General features: G+C 40.0%; 1 pseudogene; it reads right to left on the bottom strand.

Annotated features, from left to right (window-relative positions):
- Positions 1-503: 503 nt before the first annotated feature.
- LOC112671470 (UMP-CMP kinase-like) lies at positions 504-2621 on the bottom strand (annotated as a pseudogene).
- Positions 2622-5561: the final 2940 nt, after the last annotated feature.

Genomic DNA, 5561 nt, shown 5'->3' with positions numbered 1-5561 from the left:
GTCAATTGAAAAAATACTAGAATACTTCTAGGAATTCCTTTTATGAGTTTGTTTACACACTTGGCAAGAATGGAAGTTTCTTTGGAATTTGGTTTATGAATTCACTGAATAGATTGGAAATTTAAAACTTGCAGGAAAAGGAGGAAGTTGGGAATCCCTAATCCTAACATGTTGTAATTATTAAAAGGATATGCACACAAACTAAAGAGTTTTGCTCACAGTAGGCACAACTATATACTTTTTGAATCATAACAAAGAACTAGCTGATACCTTTCTTTGTTTCCTGAGCACCATAGCTAAGATGAAGTTAGACCCAAATTCATGGGCTACTCCAGTAAGCAAAATAATAGAAGATAAAAAATTTAATTGGTCTTACTACCTACTCTCCAGCCCTTAATTGAAATGTAATTGTGAAAGATTAAAATTGCCTTTAAAAGGGATTGTAATAGCAGCTATCAAAGCAATATTCAAGCATGATATCAAGGATGCTTTCAGGTCTAGAGTTAGCCTTCTTTGTCCAAAATCTTCACAACTTCATCAGCAGACTTAGAGGCATCTATTTTCTTGATGCCTCACATTTCTTCACATATGTCAATAACTGGATGTGTTGACTAAAGATAGGTCTGAATTCTCTTTTCCAAGCTCTCTCTGTTGTCATCATTGGACTAACTACTGTTTCCCCTCTCAAGACATCGTTCAACACAAATCTCATTTTTAGAGTCGAAAAAGAGAACCAAAGACACACCTGCCTTCCCATCCATGGCTTTGTTCCAACCTTAAATGTTGTCTTAATTTCGTGGAAACCCATCAATCAAGAACTTATTCTTCTGAGCAATGGTGGCCATTGTCTGATCCATTTCCCTCATTAACAAATTCATGGTTTGTCAGCTGGCACAACTCAATGAGTTCACCATACTATGAATCTGGGTTCTTCCTTTCATCATGAAGTTCTCCTGCAGAAAGGTGTGTGTAGTCATAGTCACTGGTTTACTGCAAAGAGGATATAACTCAGGAACAGCCAGTTAGATGTATAATGCCAGGGCACAGAACTTCCATACCCTCCCCAGGCGAGGGTCTCCCCCAAATCTCCATGTGTTCACCAACACAGCTAAACTTTACTTTTAAATGAAAGGTGGAGGGGAAAACACCCTTTAAGACTTATAACTGGGCAGCCCCAGTGGCGCAGCGGTTTAGCGCCGCCTCCAGCCCTGGGTGTGGTCCTGGAGACCCGGAATCGAGTCCCACATCGGGCTTCCTGCATGGAGCCTGCTTCTCCATCTGCCTGTGTCTTTGCCTCTCTCTTTGTTCTCTCTGAATGAATAAATAAATAAATAAAACTTTTTAAAAAAAGACTTATAACTAAACTTAAAATTTATAATAATGTTGTCTAGGAAAGACAATCTGCTTACTAACATATTGGGAATGTTTTTAATCAACTCAGAATAAAGAACGACTCTGAAAAAATAAAATGGGATGAATTGAGTGCTGATGGAAGAGCAGAAAGGGTGGAAGGTGGGAGAGATTAAACCAAGAGCAGCATCCATGTCCAGGATTTCTGGAAGTCTCTCATCTATCACAGTCAGGGTTGGATGACTTCCCCAGGCCAGAGATCTTCCGGCATTATGTTGTGCATACCTGGTAGGAGGCGAACTTGGTATGTTTGGCTCTTTGCACAGGATTTGTTAAGTGACTTAGCAGCCCTTCATAGTGAGATTTATTTCCAGGGACTTTGATTGATGGGAAATGCCTGCAGCTTTAACAGATGCCAACAGTGTGTCTTTCCCAAGGACAGCAATGAATGACTCTGGCTTGGACTTGGGTTAACTGATATGCCTGGGAAAATGCTAGAACAAATCATGGTAATATCAATTTTTAAATGCTTGTAAAAGAATATGACTCTGAGAAGAACAAAGATAGAAAATTAATCTCATATGCCAGAGTTCAGAGTGATGTGAGTTCAGTAGATTAAGAAGATGTGTTCTTCTAGTTCAAGTCTATAAGGTTTGGATCTTTCCTGTGTGATACCACCAACCCACTGGAAAAATACTAGAGGTGAGCCAGGAAACCAGAGGTGTGTCCTCCAGCGCAGGGACCCAGGGAAACCGTGCTGCAGACTGAGCTGGCACCACATGTGGGGTATCTGGCAGCAGCAACAAAGCATTCTAGTCCACCCTGCTCTCTGGGGCCACACAGGCAGCATCAGACCATCCTAAGCAACTGGAGTAAGTTTAAAAACTCTCCCATGACCCTCACCCCTTTCCTCCTCTGGCTCCAATTCTCTGACCTCATTCATATAAAATTCCTTGAAAGAGTTTTCCATAATCATCATCTGCAAGTCTTCTTCTTCTGTTGCAGGACTATCTACATAATTTGCTGGAGACAGAGCAAAATAAAATGTGAGATTTCTTGTTCAAAATTATTAATAATTTAAAGCTACTGTGAGTAGGGCATTGATCCAAGCATGTGGCTCTTGTAAAGGTGGGACATTGTGTGATTGCATGGGTCATCCATCCTTGAAGCTGGCCTGCTCCAATCAGGCTATCGTCTGCTACCGGTTCCACTAACAGAGTCTTGGCAACGTCAGCAATGGTTTCCATTTGCTTAAACCTGATAGCTCTCATCCTCACCTTCGTGGACCAATGAGTGGAATTTAGCAGAGTGATTTCTCCCTTCTTCTTAAAGCACTGTGTTTACTCGTTCTTTATTTTGGACCTCTGACTTCCATAACTATGAGAGAATAAATTGATGTTGTTTTAAGTCACTAAATTTGTGGTAATGTGTTGCATCAGTAAGATGCAACATTCTCTGCATCAATCCAGTCTCCATATACTGGCCCGCCCCAGGCTCAGCCCTAGGAACTCTAGCCTCCTCTATCTATATCCATCCCTCTGTGACTTTAAAATAGCCAATCTCAAGGCTTTAAAATACCAGCTATCAAAATGTAAATGCAAATCGATGGTGAGATATCACCTCATGTGTGTCAGAATGGCTAGAATCAAAAAGACAAGAGATAATAGGTATTGGCAAGAATAAAGGCAAAAGAAACCCTCTTACTTATACTGTTGGTGGGAATACAAACTGGTGCAGCCACTCTGGAAAACAGTATGGAGGTTCCTCAAAAATTAGGAATAGAATTAATATGATCCAGCAACACCACTTCTGGGAATATATCCAAAGGAAATGAAATCACTTTCTCAAAAAGAATTCTGGACTCCCATGTTCATTGCAGCATTACTTTCAACAGCCAAGACATAGAAACAATCTATATGTCCACTGATGGATGAGTGGATACAGAAGATGTGGTGTATATGTAATGTGTATATGCACGCACACATATGCAATGGAATGTTATTCATCCATAAAAAAAGGAGGAAATCCTGCCACTTGTGACAAGGATGGACCTTGAATGTGCTATGTTGAGTGAAATAAGACAGATACTATGTGATCTCACTTATATGTAGAATCTAAAAAAACTGAACTCATAGAAACAGAGGACAGATTTGGTGGGGGTTAGGGTTGAGGGAAACGGGCAGAAAGTACAAAATTCCGGGTATAGTATAAATCAGTGCTTGGGGTGTAATGTACAGCATGGAGACTACTATGTTATGTATATATGTACATACTATATTGTATGGATATTTTAAAGTTGCTAAGGGATGCCTGGTGGGCTCCGTCAATTAAGTGTCTAGCTCTTGATTGTGACTCAGGTCATGACCTCAGGGTCCTGGAATCAGACCCATGTTGGGCTCCACGCTCAGCACAGAGTCTGCTTGAGATTCTTTCTCTCCCTCATCCCACTCTTGTTGTGCACATGCTCTCTCTCTTTAAAATAAATAAATCTTTTTTCAAAAGTTTGAAAACCATTATTTCATATATTTCAATTTTTAAGGCAAGAGAGAAGCCAATTCCAGTTACCCATCATGACTAGAAGCAGAAATCTGTTATCTACATCAATTTTATAAGAGAATCGAATGAGCAACTGGCTTTATCATATATCTAGCTTTCTTATAAAAATCAGCAATTTAGAGAATGTAGTATTAGCAAAAAGCTAGGTAAATAATAATAGCAACACTTAGAATAGTACCTGATGTTTTATATATAATTTACTTGTGTATTGTATGTATGCTTTACATATATTCATTAATTTAGTCCTCTCAGCCATGTCATAGAGTATGTGCTATGATTACTATCTCTCTTATATTTATGATAAGGAAACTGAGTCACGGAGAAGCTGAGCTATTTGCTCTAATTCACACAAGTCCTAAAGGCCGAGCCACGATGGAAATACAGGCAGCCTGGCTCCAGGGACCATGCTCTTAACCATTAAGCTACACTTTCTCTTCCTACTTGATGTCAACAGATTTATGAAACTTCATAGACAGCCCAGAAATAAACTTAAGCGTTACAGAACATTATACAAAATAAAAGTAACTTTTGAATTACTTGGTCATGAGTTTGTTGTCTTTTCTCCAATCAAAAGATAAGCTCTTCTCTTCCTCAAAACATTAAAACTAGAACTACCATATGATCCAGTAGTTCCACTTCTGGGTATTCATTCAGAAGGACTGAAATCAGAATCATGAAGAGGTATCTATGCCCTCATGTTCACTCACAATGGCAAAGATATGGAACCAGTGTAAACACTCCATGAGCGGTGATGCCTACACTAAGTGTGGCATACTACAGTGGAATGCTATTCAGCCTTTAAAAAGAAGTAAGTCCTGCCATATGCAGCAATAAAGATGAACTTGAGGACACTATGCTAAGTGAAATGAGTAGTCACAGAAGGATAACGTTGTATGATTCCACCTGGAGGACCTGCAATGGCGAGACAGAAGCCCATCCAGAATGGTGGCCACCAGTGGCTGGGGAACGGGCGAGGGGAGCTGCTGTCCAAGATGCCTGACATCTTCCCTACAATACTGTCTCCATAATTAACAAGAGCATACTGCAAACCTAAAAATTTGTCGGGTGGGTAGATCTCGTTTTTAGCATAATTTTTTTTTGAGAAAGAGCATGTCTCCTATACATCTCTGGTAGTATCACCAGTGTGATTGCTCGTCTGGTGTGGGACATTCCTTCATGCCTCCTGAAAGCCAGAGCCTGAATGACTCCCAGATCATTATTTCTCATATCTGAATAGTTATGCAGTCTTTGCAACTCCGATGGTCTGTATCATCATCAGGTGACAAACATGCGGTAAGAGACGCATCCTCCTCTAGGCCTGGAGCCTGGACCCCAGAAAGCAAGGACCAGACATACTGGAGATGCCCACAACTGTGTGTAGAATGACTGGATCAGTGGCTTTATTCATTTTTTGAAACTATGCTCTTTACTTTCATGTGGACAATTCAAAGGAAGTTATCAGGAGCTTCCGTTTAATGTAAAAAAAAAAGAAGAAGAAGAAGAAGAAAAGAAAAAGAACATTTTTGGTTTTAAAGGAAAGTGTCATGAGAAACCTGGTAAAGAATGCAAATTTTCAGAAAGGAAATGCAGCTCAGATTTCTCTAGAGAGCAGTCTTTAAAGAAGTTTGAGGAACTAGTTTTGGGGCTTGCTACAG

The sequence above is a fragment of the Canis lupus genome, chromosome 5 (assembly GCF_003254725.2).
Source record: "Canis lupus dingo isolate Sandy chromosome 5, ASM325472v2, whole genome shotgun sequence".
Taxonomy (NCBI): domain Eukaryota; kingdom Metazoa; phylum Chordata; class Mammalia; order Carnivora; family Canidae; genus Canis; species Canis lupus.
The sequence above is the reverse complement of the archived record's forward strand: the minus strand, read 5'-3'. Positions and strand labels throughout refer to the sequence as shown.